Raw genomic sequence first — 9,808 nt, forward strand, 5'->3', positions numbered from 1 at the left:
CAATCTTTCCTCTGTCAGGATGTGTTAACAGCCATAATGTTCGGATTTGAGGTTATCTCAATCTGCACACTGTCGTTCAACATGTTTGTGACAGCCCTAAACTAAACATCTGGTGTGGGCTGATGCATGAGAGGATTGTTGAGACATTTGTCTTTGTTGAACAAAAAGTGAATGGGTCAGAGTCTCTGGACATTTTGGAGCAGTTTGTTTAGCTTCAGATACTAGACTTGTAATCCAACATCATTTTTCAACAAGACGGAGCTCCACCACATTCGTCAATGGCTGTTCTCAAGTTCCTGGGAAGGAAATTTCCCAGTCATTGGATCAGACACAGAACTCATTGTCTGGCCACCACATTCACCTGACATTATGCTGCTTGATTTCTTCATGTTGGGATTTGTGAAAGACCACGTGTGTGACTGAAGTTGTCACATTTCTACAGTGCGACATCATATCACTAATTCAATTGAAACAGAAACAGAGGAAACATTACAAAGAACTTACTACAAAAATGCATATTGACTCTATATTCTTCATGCTGCAATTGGTTCACATGTAGAGGTGTGCTAATGATAAATAAATAAATTTTCCAAGATGCTCTACAATCTGGTGCATTTTTCATTGTAGTATCTACTGTAGTTTTTTCCCCTGGGCCTTTGAAATCAGGGAGGTGTGAGTGGGACACCCTGTAATTGGCTGTTCAGAGGATAAACTGGCTGTTTGAAATTTTGGGAAATGATTTTTACCACCGTGAAAATTTTCTTTTTTCAATGATTCCCAGCTGAAATTGCTAATCTTAACTGTGACACTTTCTCAACTGATTCCAGGTAATGCATAATGAGCTACCTTTCTTTGAACTCTGTGTGTCATTTGTCAGTGCTCTCTGGTAATGAACCAAAACCACTCAAGAATGCTCTAGAACAGTATCAACTAGTACAGTGGGACTAGTTTTACTAGTGGATTTGTTATGCTCACTGAATCTTCTGTCAGTAGAACACCATCCTTAGCACTCTTTCCTTACAACCATTTTTATATCATTATTCTAAAGTAACCTTCTGTTTACTCTAAACACAATATATTTAGTTGAATCAACAAACCTGAACTTTTTGCCATTTATCATATTGTATTACAAAGAGATCTAGAAACATCAAATAAGAAGAAAAATTCTGAGGATGAAACCTATATTGCTAGAACCAGAGAGAGAGAGAGAGAGAGAGAGAGACAGAGAGAGAGAGAGAGAGAGAGAGAGAGAGAGAGTGTGTGTGTGTGTGTGTGTGTGTGTGTGTGTGTGTGTGTGTGTGTGTGTGTGAGAGAGAGAGAGAGAGAGAGAGAGAGAGAGAGAGAGGGAGAGATAGAGAGATATTGTACTTTCACCTGTAGCATCATAATGCCAATGAGCTGCATCCCCAAACTGCCATTCAGCTGGACACTGCACATATTGTACTCAATCTAGGGCTTGGTCTCCCAACTCCATTTGATACTGCTGCATTTCATGGTCAGATTTCAGTTCCTCTCTATTTACCTCCGCTTTCTCTCACAGTTGCAACAATTAGTGATTCAACTGTATAAAGATATACACATTCAGTTAATACAGATTACTGTTATTTTTCACTGAGGTGACAAGCATACAACAGAATCGCATTCACTTCCAACAAATCATACAAGTCAGAAAACTCACATAATGTCAATGATCTGCTAACAGTAAATTCTTTACTGCTTCTCACTGTAAATATTAGGATGTAAACTATAAACTGCAGTAATGTGACAAATGTTATTACAGTTTTGACACAGAACTGAAAACCAAATAAAAAAAGTGTTTTAAGTGAAGTAAACTGTACATGAGAAGTGTCCTTGTTCAAGACAGATCTGTAGCTTAGTACCAAAAATGAGTCTTACAGAAAATGAAATTCATCATTTTTGAAGACTAAAACATAGTTATATCCAAATATTTAATGGTGACACACAAATCATTACTAAACCTATTTTTCAACATAACTTCCACCAGAAGTGAGAAACCTATTATATCACTGGACAAAATTTTAATCCTTGTGTTGTAGAAGCCTGCTGACTGGGAATGGAAGCAGAATCTCAGGCTTGTTGAGCTCTTTCTTCATTGTGAAAATGCTGAACTAATGACAGGAACTTCTTGAGGTGAAAGAAAAGATGAAATATGCTGGGAGTAAAATCAGGACTGTGAGTAGGTTGGTAAACCAACTCCCTGCTGAACTACTCCAGAATAGATGTTGTGTGCCAAATTGTATGTCAGTGAGCACTGTCACAGATCAACTTCATACAAGCACTGAGCATCTTGCCACTCAGATTCAGTGGCTCATTGAAATATCCATTGTTTCACAATAATGGACAGCATTACATGTTTCACTTCTATGCATCAAGTCAGTGTGCACAATGCCCTTCCTCTCCCAGAACACTGAGCGCATCAATACTATCTGCTATAACTTTATCCTGACCATTTATCTACTGTGACACCAACACATTGATTGGTACTGAGTTTCTTGGACACAGTGAGTAACCCACATCACATCTCCTGTTAAAAGCTTATTGAGAAACCTATTGCCACCATCACAGTACATCTCTCAAAGTGTCAGTGGTGTTCCCATGTCATTCAGTTTCATGATCTTATATGATGTATTTTGGCACGTGCCTGATGCACACTTCTTTCAAGAGCAAGTGCTCAGTGCCAATTTCATACATCAAGGATCGCATTATCTGGGGAGGAAAGCTGCCAAGCTCTGTAATTGTCGAGTGTCGGTTTTCTACAATTCACCATCACACCGCCTCCACAATTCTGTCATGGTGGACAGTCAGTCGCAACCTCCTTCAAAATGGAGACTGTTGTATGTATGCTGTTTCCACAGCACATTTTCACATTATTGTGAAAATTATTTGGATTCTTCAGTAACAGTAGCACAATGTTTTGCAACTTGTGCCCCTTAGTCACTTATAATGATGAATTTTGCATCTATTTAGTCATCATCATGTCATTAGTTTTTGATTTATACAGTGATGTCCAACTCTGAGTTTGGAAACTTGTATCTGTATGTTAACCAACTGAAGACAAGCTGGAGACCAGTGTTGTGTCAAATAATGTCAGTTTTATAGTGACTGCTAGCAGTTATTATCCGGTTCCCTAATTCTGTTTCCAGTGTGACAGTACGGCACTATACCATCATTCCTGGAGGGTCCCACAAAAACTGTAATAAACACAGCTATCACTCTCAGAGCATATACGACATTCAATTGCCACTGATGACCACCTCCCACAACCCAAGCACATCCTACTTGACATACTGTATAGAGCAGTAAGATACACATTGATATAAGTCATAACAATTGAGATGATTTTTGTTTTCAGTTTTTTTTATTATTATGCATAAGCATCAACAAAAGTTTCTCTTATCATTTTAGGTACTGTATACCTCCTCTTCTTCCCTACACACAAAATCAAATCAGTTAACTTATAACTGTATCAATACTAAATGTAAGCTTTCTTCTTGCTTCATTAGGCATATATCACTCACCTTCTCAGTTATCCATTGGCCTTTATTGTCACACTCACTAAGCGGTTTGTGGAGGGACAATGCTGGAACACGTGTTGCTTCCTCAGTTTAGCAAACTTGGAGTTAATAGTAGTAGTAGTAGTAGTAGTAGTAGTAGTAGTAGTAGCCTGTAATGGCCAGCCATTTGACAACATGTGGACAATTTTCAAGCTATTATGAGGAAGAGATAACAGTCTAATTTGGTCATTTAGGTTAATCAACATTTTAAACAAATAACTGTTGGAAGACGTTTCACGCTGTTGCTTGCCTGTGGAGTTTGACAGTCCTCCTCTCCCAGCTGGGCCGTCTGCCATTGCAGGGCTTCTACAGCTCCCACACAGTTCTTCAGCACGTCTGTCACATCTTCATGCTTCTGCTGCAGCTACGGCACATTGACTTCTTCGTGGCTGATACCTTCAGTCAAAGTGAGCTACAGTGCATCTGACATTCAAATGCAGACATCATCTGAATCTGCAAAGAATTGTAAAAAGATACAGACACACACTAAATTTCTGGGGGGGTTTCCAAAAATCATAAACATTATCAACACAACGAAGTTACATGTGTCAAACAAAAGTTAATTTTACAGACCATCTTTCTTTCCCCACAAGCTACAGAGAGAATAAGAACAAAAGGTAGGCCACTCCACAGGAATTAAGAGTGCGAGCTCTTAATGTTGGTCTACAGCTCCTGTGGTAGCTGAAAAGGGGAAGACACACCACAACAAGGGAGCTGATCAACTTGCAGACTTACCTCGAACATACATCTGAAGACCATACTCCAAATTTCATATGCCTGAGTACTGAGCACTCTCCACAAGCCAACTGGGACAGCAACACCACTCTACATAGGGTTGACTTAGCAGTCCGATGCTCAAAGCTCATTGATCAACTACCTGGCCACAGGGAACCGACGGGGAAGGGGGCGGGGGTACTTCTTATCAGAGAGGTAAACGTACTAAGTGTGAAGAACTGAAATGCATGTGGTTCATGTTGGGCACCTAATCTGGCTGCGGCTCATCAAGAGCTTGGTTAATGACACTCTTTCATTATTTAAGAATGTGATATACTGCACTCATGAACAATTCAATTCTGTAATATTTCACACATAGCATGTTCTACGTCTGTATTTACAACTCCGATATTATTTTCATTACATTCACGTATGTGTTAGTGCAGAAGTATTATAAAACCATTTGTTCTCAGATGTTGATATTTCAAAGTTGCCATGTAGGATTTGTGTGGTTAGTTGTGTAACTGGCAACACTGGAAATTTTATTACAATTGTCATTAGCAGTATTAATATTGATAATTTAGTTAGTAAAAAGAGTTTGGAATAAGTAAACTGAAAATAGGTTTTAAGTGGGAACAGTTTCTGTTAATGTGTTAATATTTATTTATTTATTTATTGTTCTGTGGGACCTAATTAAGGAGAAGTCTCCATGGTGATGGAACAAGTCTATACACGAAATTATGACATAATATTAGAAACAGATAAAATGAAATATAAAAAAAATATATTCAGGTGACAAGTTGTAAGTTTAAATAAAGAAAATAAACAATGCAATACTGGAATTTGCTTAATTTTTTAGCTCTTCCAGGAGCTCCTTGACAGAATAGAAGGAGTGAGCCATGAGGAAACTCTTCAGTTTAGACTTCAAAGAGTTTGGGCTACTGCTAAGATTTTTGAGTTCTTGTGGTAGCTTATTGAAAATGGATGCAGCAGAATACTGCACTCCTTTCTGCACAAGAGTCAAGGAAGTGCATTCCACATGCAGATTGGATTTCTGCCTAGTATTAACTGAGTGAGAGATGCTAACTCTTGGGTTAGGCTAATATTGCTAACAACAAACGACATTAAAGAAAATATATACTGTGAGGGCAATGTTAGGCTTCCCAGACTATTGAATAGGGGTCAACAAGAGGTTATCGAACTTACACCACATATAGCTCGAACAGCCTGTTTTTGAGCCAAAAATACCCTTTTTGAATCAGAAGAATTACCCCAACAAATAATACCATATGACGTAAGCGTATGAAAATATGTGAAGTAGACTACTTTTTGTGTTGAAGTATCACTTATTTCACCCACTGTTCGAATGGTAAATAAAGCAGCATCTAGTTTCTGAACAAGATCCTGGACATGGGCTTTCCACAACAGCTTACTATCTATCCGAATGCCTAGGAACTTGAACTGCTCCGTCACGCCTATAATATGCCCTTTCTGTCTGATCAAAATATCGGTTCTTGGTGAATTGTGAGTTAGAAGCTGTAAAAACTGAGTCTTACTGTGATTTAGCATCAAATTATTTTTTGCAAGCCACGAACTTATTTCATGAACTACATTATTTGTTACTGCTTCAATATTACACACAAGATCCTTCACTATCAAGCTGGTGTCATCAGCAAACAGAAATATTTTTGAATAACCTTTAATACTAGAAGGCATATCATTTATATAAATAAGAAACAGCATCAGCCCCGGCACCGACCCTTGGGGAACGCCCCACTTAACAGAGCCCCATTGGGACTGAACATCACTACCACTCTCAGTATTGCGGATAATTACCTTCTGCTTTCTGTTCTTAAAGTAAGAGGCGAACCAATTGTAAGCTACTCCCCTTACTCCATAATGGTCCAACTTCTGCAGTAATATTGAAATGATTGGAGTGGCTTTATAATGTAATACCTTTTAACACATGTTGTTCATGGTAAGGAACTTTATTATGTTGGAAAATGTTGATAAAATTTGGAAAGAGTGATATTATTGTACACAGCAGTTAATTTAAATAACATGGATCAATAGTCCTAAAACCTGGAAACAACTTTTCAGACAGTAATATCACAGCACTAAGACTCAAACTGTAGCGATTTGAGAATTTCCGCGTAAATTCTAGAACCGCTCGTCCTTCTACCATTGCGAATACAGGATATTTTATAAATAAGTGTGAGAGAATGTACATACTGTGTGACATGTTTTTGTTTGCAGGCTTCAAAAGAGTCACGAACACAAGGTAGATGTGATGGTATCAAGTGTTTGCCGCTCGCACCACGGAAGCTGTGTTGGAAGAAAACGAGTGTTAAAGTATCTCATGGTTTTTTTTAATATCATTGACTATTGTAACAAGAAAAAAGAAGAACAGTTGAATTATTGTTAAATAAACTTCACATATTGGACTAGCTACAGGCAAGACAGGTTCATATTTTGTGTGGTTGTAGTACCAAATAAATTGCAGATGTTTTTAATCAAGCCTAACACAGGAGGAGTCAGTTGACTTGCAAGTATTCTAATGCTTTGTTATTTGTGGAAGTTAAAATATATCAAGACAATTAAAAGTATTATGTGAGTATCCACTTATTTCATGAGGGGAGGGAGGTAGAGTAGGGGGAGGGGGAGATAGAGAGAGAGATAGAGAGAGAGAGAGAGAGAGAGAGAGAGAGAGAGAGAGAGAGAGAGAGAGTGTGTTACTAATAAAATCTGTTAACCAGCAGTACTCTTCAGAGAAGGAGGTTTCGAAGATCGAGAGAGCCAGATAGCCAGATAAGATATCCACAGAAGAAGATTGGCTGTGCAGATCAAGTAAGTCAACTGAAGTGAGAGAGTTGTGAAAATTGCATGTAATGCAATTTCACACAGCTCTCCAGGTCATTTAAAAGTTAAAAAGTGTTAGAAAGTGGCAACCAGTTAAAAGGGCTTGAAAAAACAGTAATTTTGAGATTAAATCCAAGAAGAAGATACGATGTGTTGCCATAGTGACCAGGTATAGCAGGACAAGAGAACTGTTTCACAGAATTGGATTCTGCCTAAAAAAATTCAAAGGGCAAAAATTAATGAACACAATAAAAGAGAAGATGTAAGGAAGATGTAATGTTAAAAGAGGAAAAAGAAGATTCCCACATATTACAGTAAGAATAAATACGACAAGAATAATTCATCTACGAAGATCTGGTGTGGGGTGTAAGTAAATCTTGCACGCATCACAGGGACGCAGACATGGGAACCAGCGTAAGTCTGATGATGCCGGCACTAGTCGGTAATCACCAGTGCTGATTCCACATATGCCTGCTGACACTGATGCTGAAAACAACATTCGATGCTGCCGGTGCCAGTGCTGTTCAATGGTGCTGATTACGTATCCACTCACCAATGCAGCTAGAACTCTGCACCGGGTGAGTGCAAAATAATAACTGTTTCAGTGTGAAGTTAAAGAAACTGTTGAATAATAGAGTGTTAGTATAGTTATTACACTCAGTGTAGAATTTTTTGATGATTACTAGATCTAAAGGTAAGAAGAATATGGATAATAAACAGAGAATTGGGGAAACATCAGAACCAGCCATGGCAATGAAAATGAGTAAGGAGATGACAGACTGGTCTGAGGTAGTAAAATTAATCAACACCCAAAGTGCAGATTCAGCAGCTTTAAGAAAGGACCTAAGTCTTAAATTAGACTCAATAGATACTCAATTAAATGATAAAATAGATGAAGGGTGTCTCTTTGAGAAATGAAATAAAAAACTCTATGCACAGAGTTCTACTTTAAGTAGAGAAATAGACGCAGTGAATACTCAAATTATAAATTGGATGTTCAGAATAGAACTTTAGGATTGTTAAGTGTTAAAGTAGATTCACAAAGTAAAGACTTAGGTAATTTATGTGAAGCTACGGCTAATTTGAAGACTGAATTTGACACTTTAACTACTAAAGTAGAGAATTTTAAAATAGATTTGAAAGAGGAATTAACTAGTTTGTTAAGCAGTCATGTAAAGTCACAGAGTAACCACTTTTAGGATGTTAGTGTGATAGTGAATGTGATACTGAATATGAATGTGATAATGTAGAATCTGAATTTAGTGAGAAGTTAGGATCATTTCAGAATGTATGTAATGTTACATTTGTTGCTGTAAACAAAATACTGCACCTGTGAAAAACAGGGTAAGTTAATACCAATAGTCCAATAGCAAATTGCTTGCATTAACACTCTAGTAGGTACTGTGGAAAGAAACTTTCAAGAGAAATTAGAAACCTCAGACATAATTAATATGAGTAGTCTGGAGGAACAGGTAGAGGAAATAATTGACCAAAAAATTGCCGTGAGAGTAATCTGAAAACATGTCTCCTGCCTTATCCATTGAACTCAATGATACCAAGAAATGTATGGATGAATTATGGAAGGAATTCAAACATATTCAGGACAAGGTAGATAAGAGGATAACTTCTCCTAATGTGGTATTAACTAGTGAGGTAGTGATGGATTTACAATGGGGAGCCAATTCAGGGTTATCTAAGCAATTGCCTAAGTTTAAGCCAGATGGGGAAGTACATCCTACCTATTTTTTGGAAAGGTTCAACCAAGCAATGCCCAAGAACTGGGAAAATTAAAAAAAGATGGTGTTTGCTGTTGGGTATCTGTTAGGGGAAGTCTCAGAGTGGGGAATGGTAAACAACACAAACTTTTCCTCTTGGGAAGATTTTCAAAAGAAGTTTAAAGAGAAGTATTGGTCAGCAAGTGCCCAGGAAAGCTATTATCAGACTTGTGGGAACCAAAGTATTACAGTAATATGTGGGGAACAATGAGAAAGTATTTTGACTGGCATTTAACATGAGCAAAATACTTTGACAAACCAATGGAGGGAGAGGGGTTAGTTCGAATTTTAATAAGACTATTGAACATTTACCGGAGGAAGGATATATTATGTAGTGGGTGGAGAATGATTGAAGTATTATTATATTTTGTGGATGCACTTGATCCCATTAACTATGCAGGAATTTGTGGCAAGTAATAATAGAGCACAAAGTGGTAACATAGCATGCCAAGCTGGTAACCAACCGGTGATTACTAGTAATGAGGAAAACGTAGTGAGATGTGGATACAGGGCTGGGGTCCAGTCCTACAGATACACTAGGAATCCTGGTTTATAATAAGTATCTTAATTTCTCACACAAAATACCAACAAAAGAATGGTTCTTACTGGAAGAACCAAACTTGACTATCAATATTACACAACCAATAATAGTAGGAAACATGGAGACTTTTGAAGTTAACATATTTACAGATTCAGGGAGTGAGGTGTTACTCATTTCTAGCACATTCTTTAACTTATTACAAACTAAAAATCACTTACCTCTGTTACCATTAACAGGAGTTCACACAGTTGGTACAGCAGTAATGAAGAGCACAGTTGTGGGCAGTCCAGCAAGAGGTGGACGACTGTCATTTGGAAGTCACAGTGACACTCAGGTGGGTTCTC

At 37.8% G+C, this 9,808-nt stretch overlaps 1 long non-coding RNA gene across 1 annotated transcript in view; it reads left to right on the forward strand.

The window, feature by feature from the left end:
• LOC126469640 (uncharacterized) overlaps nt 1-6,678 on the forward strand; it is a 789,853-nt gene extending 783,175 nt beyond the window's left edge. Inside the window, exon 3 of the long non-coding RNA XR_007586035.1 lies at nt 6,546-6,678. This is a non-coding gene — a long non-coding RNA (uncharacterized LOC126469640). The remainder of the gene's footprint in view (nt 1-6,545) is intronic.
• Nucleotides 6,679-9,808: the final 3,130 nt, after the last annotated feature.

This window comes from Schistocerca serialis, chromosome 3 (genome assembly GCF_023864345.2).
Source record: "Schistocerca serialis cubense isolate TAMUIC-IGC-003099 chromosome 3, iqSchSeri2.2, whole genome shotgun sequence".
NCBI lineage: Eukaryota > Metazoa > Arthropoda > Insecta > Orthoptera > Acrididae > Schistocerca > Schistocerca serialis.